Raw genomic sequence first — 10,797 nt, forward strand, 5'->3', positions numbered from 1 at the left:
TTTCACCCTAGTGCTGGGCATATAGTAGGTGCTTAATAAATCATCTCAGTTCTTCTCATAAACCAGCATCTCTTCTGTAGCCCCTACATCTTGGGCAATGTGCTAGGACACACAGTTGGGCAGAGCTCTGTTTTCAGGCTTCAGGATTTATAGTTTAATGTGGAACTGAAATATAAGCATTAATTCTGCCATGTGATCAGGGCATGCACAAATTGCTACAAGTTATGGTGGTGCGGGAGGACTTCCTTAGAGAGCCTTGGAGCTGGGCCTTCAAGGATGAGTGGACTTAATATTCAGGAGATAGAAGATAGGTGTGGCCTTGTATGAAGAGGCAATAATACAGGCAAAGGCACAAAAGAGTGGAAGAGCTGGTAGGCATTTCTGCACGACTGGGCAGAGGGATGGGAGAAATTCGTGCTGGAAATGAAGGCAGAAGCCAGATCACAAAAGGCTGGCCGTGTGGCATGATATAGGCTGGACTCTGTCCAGCTTACACCTGGGGATGCATGGAGGGATTTGATATCAAGGAACCACAGGATCTAGTTGGCATTTTGCATGGTTCACTGCTTGCATCTGTGTCTAGATTGGATTGGAAAAAGTGGAGGATGAGGCAGGGAGAGGGCTGAGAAGGTGGTCATGGGCAGAAATCCAGGCAAGAAGCAGGAAGCAGGCAGGTGCTTGGACCACGGTGTGGGCTCTGGTGGAGGTGATGGGTGCTGGGGGTAGGGGGCAGTGCTGCCAGGTTCAGTTGTCCATGCGCTGGCTTTGGGGGTCTCTGTGGTGGTAACACTCTGCTTCACTGTACTTTGAACAGAACATTCTGAGTGTTATTTGGTAAGGAGGACTTTACAATTACAACTTCATTTTTAGTAGCAAATCCTCGAGGGACGCCATTGTTAGAGCCTGCATCTGAGTGACTGCAAGTCATAGATTGAAATTTAGACTTTTTAAATTTTTATTTTATTTATTTATTTTTGAGTGCACTGGGTCTTCGTTGCTGCGTGCAGGCTTTTCTCTAGTTGCGGCGAGCAAGAGCTACTTTCCAGATGCGGTACGAAGGCTTCTCCCTGCGGTGGCATTTTTTGTTGTGGAGCACAGGCTCTAGAGCACGGGTTTAGTTGCTCTGAGGCATGTGAGATCTTCCCAGATCAGGGGTCAAACCCCTGTCTCCTGCATTGGCAGATGGATTCTTTACCACTGACCCTTCAGCGAAGCCCTGAAATTTAGACTTAATCTATCCGGGAAAGACTGCAGTGTGATCGTGGGCGTTTTCCTTGCCTTCCAGAACTCCACTTCCAGGAGAGGGCAGGGTGACACCCACTAAGGTTTTATGACTCACTGCTGTTTTGACACACAGCATTTTCAGGAGGTGGAGATTTGATGGTGAGCAGGGCTTTCTATCAGTTTCTTCCTCTTTGAATTAAGGTTTGCAAGAGTCTCGAGGGCTACCTGAACTCCAGTTTATTCATCTTGGCTTGGCAACCGGAGGGTGGTGGACTCAGCAGTGCAGATGGCTCACCAAGTAACATTTTTGCGTCCTTGTAAGTGCCTAGCACTGTGTGCCCGCTGACCATATCCTCAGATGGTCCTCTTGCTCATCTTTGTGGTCTCCTGCAGTAGGGCGTCCTGGCTGCAGAGCCTCCTGATTGGAGACAAGGCATAACTTGCAGAGAAACAAGCGTCAGTCTGGAGGTGTCCTAGGGGAATGGAGGCCAGGCACCAGATGAGGTTTATTCGCAAGACCATCAGGTGACCTGATAGTTCATTTAGCCCACAGGCACCCTGGCTATTTGTTAGCTCACACTTCTTTTTGGAAAGGACTCAAACAAAGGCATATGCGGCATTTTTATGCACACAGGGGCTTTTTGTTCCCAGCTTTCCCGCATGCAAATCATAATTTTAAAGCAGTTAAACAAATCTCCTGGTAACCCTGTATTTTGCAAAGGAAGCAGGGGGACTAGGTGAAATCACAAGAATTTTTTACTGTGGGGCAGCAGTTCTGGACAGGGTCTTCTGGGCAGGTGGCTAACCCCTGACTTAAACCTCAACACCTCTCCCGGGCAGGGGAGATGTTGGAATTGGCAGGAAGAGGGGATGAAGTTGGAAATGAAGGGAGCGGGTGGCGGGCTTCGGTCAACACTATTGGTTTTTGCTGGAGGGAAGGAAGCGAGAAAATGTGTCCTGGGCTGACTCACACAGAGAACTGACTGTACCATACTTTCCCTCCTGATCATGGATATTCTCCTCCGCGAATAAACAGGGAAGGAGACAAAGCGGAAAGAAGCCTTCTAAGTAATTCCAGTAAGCTGTGGCTCCAGCCAGAGCCTAGCCCAGAGCCAGCACACTTCAAAGGCAACACGATGGACTGTCAGCTGCAGCGTGTCTCTTGGTCTGAGGTAAAATATGACATGGAGGGATGAAGTGAAAGTGTTGGAAGGAGAGGATGAGAATGTGAAGCCAAGGAAAAAAGGAAGGGTGTTACTCCAGCAGGGAGATGGGCTCAGGGACCAGGGGGACAATTTTGGCCTAAACCTAGAAGGTAAAAATGTCATAACAGGCGAGCAGATGTCCTCTGGCCGAGACATCAAAGCTGTTGCACTTGGAAACTTGTCACCATTCATTTTAAAAGGTGGCCATCCTCCAAATGGATGTGCAGTAACCGCTGAGCGTGATGGAGAGAAGTACTTGGGGGGAAATATCAGAATCCAGCAATGATGGTACTTTTCTTTCCTTTTCTGGGAAATTAATAATAGGCGGGGCAAAGACGGAGGCCAAAAGAATCTAAGGGTCACAGGCAAGGAGAAGTCCTCAGGGCTCCTGAATGGAGGCTGGGAGGCTGTGTTTTGGATGTGGCTGGTGGCACTTGGGCAGGTGATGCTTACTCAACACTAGTTCTGTATGTGCAGAGTCTGTGATCAAAGGGTGGAGGACGGGGGCTTTTGGCCAAAAAAGTAGCCCATAAAATGCTTTATTAAGCACAGAGAAATGAGCTCTGGCAAGAACACTCTCTTACATGTGCAGGAAAATTGATCAAGGTAAGGAAGCCAGTAAACACCGCTAACAGCTAGAATGGTGGCCATTTTTCAACCTAGATGAAAAGAAAGAACTGTCATCCTGGTGACAACCGTAATCAAGTGACATTTCCAGCAATTAGGGAATCACGACTTTAGGCTGTTTCCTCAGGGAAAGTTGGCTGCGGTTTGGGAAGTTTGGACTTTTGGGGGGCTGCTCTCTGAACGGCAGGGAGGTTGATGGATTTGCAGCGCCTGAGTGCTGTTGACAGCACCATGATTCGGGAACAACTCGGAAACCTGTGGTAAGGGCTGAGCCCCAGGAGGGTTCCAGCCCAGCCTGACCACTCCCTCTGGTCTCCTCATCCGTCCTGGTTTTCCTGACAGCCAAAAGCAACCTTCTGACGATGCCTCACTGATATTTTTTGGCGTGTCCCTTGCTTGTGGTCAGGTCAGGGGATTTGAGTAGAGTTCAGTTGTACCTGTGCAAATCTTACTGAGATGTTTCTAAATGACAGGTGAACTGACACCAGTTCAGGAATGGAAACAAGATGGGGACTGAGGGTGTGCTGCGTGTAACTCCAGGAAGGGGTTTCAGGGAGCAAAGCAGGCTAAAGTCACTTTGAGAAACCAAACCAAACCGAAAGGTGCATTAAAAGAGAAGAAGGAGAATCCATCTCTTACATGACGATGCCCTGGTTCGTTGGCTGGGTTTATGAAGCCCTCGGGGTCTCTACCTGCCTGCCTCCACCCTTCTGCTGCTGCGCCATCCTGACTGTAGGAGGCAGCCTCTCAGAGACCTCTGTGATTCCCTTGAGCATGGAATCCCATCCCCTTGAGGATGGGTTGGCCTAGTAACTTGCTTCCAACTGTGATAAAGGTGATGAGCTGCGTCACTCTGTCTTGCTGGCAGACTCTTGTTGCCTTCCTAGTTTGCACATTTCAATGAGGCCACTGGTCACATTGGGAAGTCCCATGTGGAGAGAAACTGAAGGTGACAACCAGCCAGAAACTAAGGCTCACAATCCAGCAACCCTCAAAGAACAGAAACCTGCCAACAGCTACGTGAGCTTGGAAAAGTGATCCTTGCAGCCTTGATTGTGAGAGACCTTGAAGGCAAGGACCCAGCTAAGCCAAGCCCAGGCTGCTGCCCCACAGACACAGGTCATAAATATGTGCTGTTTAAAGCCTCTGCATTTGTGGGTTATTTCTTAGGCAGCAATAGATATTAATGGGCTTCCCCAGTTGTTCAGTGGTAAAGAATCGCCTGCAATACAGGAGACCCAGCTTCGATCCTTGGGTTGGGAAGATCCCCTGGAGAAGGGTATGGCAACCCACTCCAATATTCTTGCCTAGAGAATCCTATGGATGCAGGAGCCTGGTGGCCTATGGTCCATGGGGTTGCATAGTCAAACACGTCTGAAGCGACTGAGCGCACCCACACCCACACACACGTATTAATAAGGAGCTCTTGAAATTTTGTAAAAGTGAAGAGGTATAAAGGGAACCTCCAAAAACAAGGGGCTACCTGTATTAAGGGAAGGATGAATGAACAGTTTGATGAAATGAGTGCATGAGTGAACCTGCAGGGATTTCCAAGTGAGAATGGAGGAGGGTCCAGGCAAAGGATCAGGCACAGAGGAGGGGATGAGTTGGGAAAATTCTCTCTGTGGCCCATTGAGTGGCTGGAGGGGGATTATCCACAGGTCCCTCCTTGAGAAGAAGATAGTCTTAGTCAGCTCAGGCTACTGGAATGAACTACCCCAGACTGCGTGGCTCATACAACAGAGATTTATTCTCTCACAGTTCTGGAGGCTGGGACATCCAAGGTCAAGGTCTGGCAGGATTTGGGTTCTGGTGAGAGCTCTCTCTTCCTGGTCTCCCTATGATGTCCATACACAGTGGAAGAGAGAGAGGTTTGTCTTCTTATAAGGCCACCAATCCTTGGATTAGGGCCCTATCCTTAAGCCCTTCTTTAGCCTTAATTACCTCCTAAAGTCCCCACCTCCAAATACTGTCACATTGGGGATTGGGGCTTCAACATAACACATTTCACGGGACACACTCAGTTCATAGCAGGTGTTTTCTTCCTGGCCAGAGACAGTTCAGATCTCCCTGCTCTCAGGCTATATGCCCAGGTGAAGGGCCAGAGCTCCTCCCTGTCCTGAGTGGGGCTCTGGGTGTATCTGCCTGGATCTGAAGGGACTTAATACCCTGGGATGTTAAAGAATATTGCAAAGCACTGACCTCTAGAGCTGGCCAGACCAGACCTGCAGCAGCCATGATGCTTGCATTAGAAGCAATCGCCCTGTCTTGGTGGTATCTGCTGGCTGATTATGCCCATTCTGCTGCTCGTGTCATTGTACAAGATCACACAGCGCCAGGGAGAGGTGGGTGTTCACATCCATTATCTCCCCAGCAGTGTGATCGACAGAATGCCTCTCTTCATGATGGGCTTGGATGTCCGCCTGGAAAACCTATCTGAAGGCTTGGGGCCCAAAGGACTTGCCCTGGGTTCCTGAGCCTCCCGCTGTGGGATGGACTGAAGTTTCTGAACTGCCTGCAGACTTGCTTCAACCACAGAAAATTCCGCTTCTCCAGGCTCCCTTCCTCCACACACTGGCTTGGTGGTATTAATACATTTGGCATCTGGAAGTGGGGACAGTGTCTTGAGCAAGGGAAGGAGTGAGGCAGTGGCAAAGAGCATGGAACAGACAGCTGTCCCCTTGGGGAACTGCAGACCTCCTTGACCCAGCCTGACCTATTTGGGGAAGTAGCCCACCTTGAAAACATAAAACTATGCATAAATTAGATAACTAATGAGAACTTACTGTATAGCACAGGGAATCTGACTTAGTATTCTGTGGTGACCTAAATGGGAAGGAAATCGAAAGAGGGGATATTTGTATACGTATAGCTGATTCATTTTGCTGCACAGCAGAAACTAACACAACATTGCAAAGCAACTGTACCCCAGTAAAAATTTTTAAAATATCATGAACTATTTTTCTATTGGAAAGCAATACAAGTATATTATAAAAAGTTAGAAAATATGGAAAAGGATAAGGAAAAATTGTTGATAATCAAACTATTCAACACCATCACTATTATGATAGCTTGGTATTTTGTTCATACTTTAATCCATGATACTTGTGTTTGAATGAATTCTCAGTGGGAGTGATCATTGCTCCTAAGGGGACTAAAGTTGATTCTTGGGGGTGAAATAAATCTTACTCTTTTAATGTATAAAACACAGATACAAATGCAGGACAGAAACAACCATATAGTATGTCTGTGATATAAAATGGTGGGGGAGCCAAGGAGAAAAGCATCTAAAAATAGTATCTAATTAAGGGCCAGTTGGGAGAAGGCAATGGCACCCCACTCCAGTACTCTTGCCTGGAAAATCCCATGGATGGAGGAGCCTGGTGGGCTGGGGTCCATGGGGTCGCTAAGAGTCGGACACGACTGAGCGACTTCACTTTCACTTTCATGCACTGGAGAAGGAAATGGCAACCCACTCCAGTGGTCTTGCCTGGAGAATCCCAGGGACAGGGGAGCCTGGTGGGCTGCCGTCTATGGGGTCGCACAGAGTCGGACATGACTGAAGCGACTTAACTTAGCAAAGGTCAGTTAATAAAACAAAATGTTATGAAACACTGCCTTGGAATAGAGATCCAGAAATGGAATCATTAACTCAAAGGACTTGAACACTTAAGGGGTTTGGTGCATGGTTCCAGTTTGCCATTTACAAAGGTTCTACTGGTACATACTATCTCCAGCAACATAATTGTTTTATCCTAATTATCCTTCACACACACACACACAACTACCATCTCTGAAGTAGCCACAAAAGAAACCTCTATAATACAATTTTCATTTTGAATATTTCATGATTAGTATTAAGAATGCAAGCTTTATAATCAAACAGGTACACACTATGTGACCTTGGGCAAGTCCCTTCACCTCTCTGAGCCTCAAATTCCTAACCTGCAATAAAAGAATTTTAATCTACTATATCAGCTGGGTTTTTTGGTTGTAAATAACACGGATTTATTCTGATCAACTTAGGTATACAAGGACTTTTCTAACGGGATTTGAGTAGCTCAAAGAATCACTGAGAAGGCTGGATCAAATCAGGCTTAGAAAATATGCTGGGAACAAGAAAAGCCATGTGCCCTACTGCTTCTGGAATCCAGATGTTGCTACCAGTGTTGCTGCTGAAACAAATTCTCCCTGTCCCCTTTCTTTCTGCCACTTGCTCCTGATAAAGATCTGATGGTTACACCAGCTCACATGTCCATGTCCTGGTTGCTGGGGAATGGAGGAAGCAAGGGTCTGGGCTTTGCAGCCTCTGGTCAGCAGTGTGAGAAAGGGAACACAGAGCTCAGAGAGGGAGAACTTGACCACACCTGAGAAGGGGGATCAGATGCTGGGCAGCCAAGAACACAAACATCAGAAAGTGTCAAGATATCTTTTGCAACACTTTAGAGGGTCTTTGGGAGGATTACATGAGCTGATGCATTTGGGAAGAACTCAGTAGATGGGGGCTGTTTCTACCATGTAACTATTCATCATAATCAACTCCCACAAAGCCACTCTGGGCTTCCCTGGTGGCCCCAATGGTAAGGAAACTGCCTGCCAATGCAGGAGATGCAGGTTCGATCCCTGGGTTGGGGAGATCCCCTGAAGTAGGAAACAGCAACCCACTCCAGTATTCTTGCCTGGAAAATCCCATGGACAGAGGAGTCTGGCAGGCTATAGTCCATGGGGTCACGAAGTGTCAGATGTGACTGAGTGACTAAACAACAAAGCCACTCTCCATCAGTCCAACTTCCCACTCCACGTATCCAATCCTGGCCATCCTGCAAAGTCCAGGTCAAGTCCACACTCATCAATAACCTTCTCCAGACTCAGTTTTTCATCATCCAACCTTCCCACAGCCCTCTTATTCCATTTAGTGCTTAATTACCTACAGTCTCATCTTTCTCTGGCATTTTCCCCCATGTGTGTGTTACTCTCCCACGTGACCAAAGGGCAGACCTCTCAAAGGAGATGCTGATGGCAGCTTCAGCCTCCCACGCGGGGGCTCAAGGGCCTGTCTTCTCTGTGACCTTGAGGTTGCCGTCTTTCCTTTGGTCCAGGGTCGTCCTTGGGAGTGAGCTCTGTGTGCATTTATCCTTCACTTGTTCAAGTGTTCATTCTACTAACATGTGTCTATTGATGGCACAGGTGCAACATTCGTGAAGAAAGAGTGCATTCTCAGAGAGTCTTCAGGCCCCTGGCAGAGCGTGTATTCTGAAATTGGGGGTCAGATCGTGCTAATGTCACAATGTGAGAGGACCTGCATTTCTTTCTGGAAGGTTTGGAGGAGAATCCATTCCCTTGTCTTTTTCTGGCTCCTAAAAGCTGCCTGCATCCCTTGGTCTGTGGCTTTCCCTCAGGCTTTAAAACCAGCAAGGACTCACTCTTGATGCGGTGACGGCACCCCTCCCTCTTGCTGACGGCAGCACAGTAGGTTCTTTCTCTCTCTTTTTTAAGGTTTCGTGTGATTACATTGGGTCCAAGCAGGTAATTCAGAGACTCTCCCATCTCAGGTTCCTTAACGCATCTTCAGAGTCTCTTGCAGGATGAGGATGTGAGTATCCTTGAAGGCCTTTTATTTGACAAACACAGGTATGCACACAACTAAGACTCCAAACTTGTGCCTCCTCAACAGAGCTCAACTACTGCTCCTGACAGAAGCTTCCGAACCACACACACACACACACCCTTATTTAAAGAATAATGCCCTAGGCACAAGTTCCTTATAGGATGCCAGGAGTGCCACAAGACCACACCTAAGTGCCCAATGGTTGGTGCAGAGAATCAGGAACTGAGAGGAGGAAGAGGCACTATGGGTGAGGGGTGGGGGGTGGAGGGAGGCAGGTTGGGAAGAGCCTGGAAGACACAAGTGATGGAAGCGATGGTGAAATCTGGCTCATTCCAGGGAGCCACATATATCACAGCTCTTTAGCACAGGCCCAAAGCACCCAGGGGTGACTTTCAGCTTGATCTGTAGCCTCCAAGGCTTGGGAGCTGTGTTGCAGATGTGGTCCAGAGTCACACAGGCTAGTGGACCATGTGAGCTCATTCAGAAAACCTCACACGGCTGCCACATTGTCTGAGAGTCCCAGCTCCCACTGTAATATTTGAGTTGATACCTGTGACAATGGTCTCTAGCTCCTTCGATATTAGATGCTTACCAGCCCCCTCCCAAGGGTCCCTTCCAGCTCCTTCAAGCTATTTCTGTTTCTTTCCTGAGGCTGGGGGCCTCCACACCTGCCCAGGCAATGAGCAAGACGCGCATCTCCTCGCCCAGATTGGGGGAGTTGGCTTCTGTCTTTCAGTTGGAAGTGAGTTGCCATTTTAAGATTTGCACGGGAAAGTCCAAGCAAGCGGGGAGAAAACAGATCCACTGAAAACCTTTCCTGGGTCTCCTTTGCTGCCCTGCAAATATTGTAAAGTAATTATCCTCCAATTAAAAATAATACGTAATTTTTTTTTAAGCAGATTTGAGATCAAGGGAAAAAAAACTTACCTGGGGCAGCTGCCCTTTCAGCCAATGGATGAGTCAAGAGGAAAGAAGGGAGGTGGTGAGGTCTCAGCCGCTGCATTAAACACCAGTGACTTTGAGGTGCCCCCTGGAGCCTCTTGCTCAAGAAGGACAGTGGAGAAACCATACTTCTTGGGAGGACTGATGACCCTTGGGAGGACCTTGACCAATAGGCCAAGAGGTAGGATGAGTAAGGAAGAGATGAGAGAGTCATTATCTTCTGCAAACAAGGAATACCATCAGCAAGGCTTTGTGGGCACTCAGGGGACAAGAGATGGCTTGGAGTGGAGGGCTGGGGTCCAGACACAGGAGACCAGGGAGGAGGCCCAGTAAGACAGACAGAAAAAGTGATCAGCAGATCACCTTCCAAACACAAGAGGACAGAAGAGAAACAGCGTACAAAAGACTAAAGTCAAGGTAAAGAGGCTGTAACGCGAGCTGAGTGGCGGTGGCGACTTGGGTCTCTGCCCATCAGATAAGACTGCGACTCCTCCGAGTCCTCCAAGCAAAGCAGAAGGGTCAGTACCCACTGCAAAGCTGTGGTGTGCTTTTATGGCTTTAATTAAATCAAATGAACTATAATAACCAGGGCTTCTGTTTGCCTCACTCTCCAATTCCAAAGGGGCTATTTTAGCTGTAGGCGCGATGCTTCTGAGCTGAAAATCAGAGCTGCACGCATTTTTTCTCATTTTTTTTCTTGTACTAGAAGGGCAGGCTGATTTCTTAAGAGCTGAATTAAGTAACGGGAACGGAAATGAGTTACACATGGCAGCCCCGAGTCTCTAATCCTATCACTTCTCTGCATCTGGGAGCCCCATGGCATTGGCCAGTGCTCTGGGTAAAGTGCAGCATTTGGATGCTAGAGACCCTGTTCTCTCCTTTTACTAGCTGTGAGATGCTGAGCAAAACCCTACAGAGCAGCCCTGAATCCATACAACGGGCATGACGGCAAGTGCTTCTCAGAGTGTTTGGGGATTAAATATTGCACATACAGCATCAGCTATGCCTCGTATTTAGCAAGTGCTTAATAGGTGTTGCAGCCTTCCCTGGTGGCTCAGCATTAAAGAAATCTGCCAGCTAATGTAGGAGACACAGGTTGATCCCTGGGTGGGGAAGATCCTCTGGAGAAGGAAGTGGCAACCCACTCCAGTATTCTCACCTGGGAAATCCCATGGACAGAGGAACCGGGTG

The 10,797-nt window shown here is 48.0% G+C and overlaps 1 long non-coding RNA gene across 1 annotated transcript; it reads left to right on the forward strand.

Moving 5' to 3' along the window:
• Window positions 1–789: 789 nt before the first annotated feature.
• LOC102394787 lies at window positions 790–10,416 on the forward strand. The gene is made up of 3 exons (XR_006547694.2): window positions 790–2,396; window positions 7,083–9,406; window positions 9,564–10,416. It is a non-coding gene; the product is annotated as an uncharacterized LOC102394787 (long non-coding RNA).
• Window positions 10,417–10,797: the final 381 nt, after the last annotated feature.

The sequence above is a fragment of the Bubalus bubalis genome, chromosome 22 (genome assembly GCF_019923935.1).
Source record: "Bubalus bubalis isolate 160015118507 breed Murrah chromosome 22, NDDB_SH_1, whole genome shotgun sequence".
In the NCBI taxonomy this organism is placed as follows: Eukaryota; Metazoa; Chordata; class Mammalia; order Artiodactyla; family Bovidae; genus Bubalus; species Bubalus bubalis.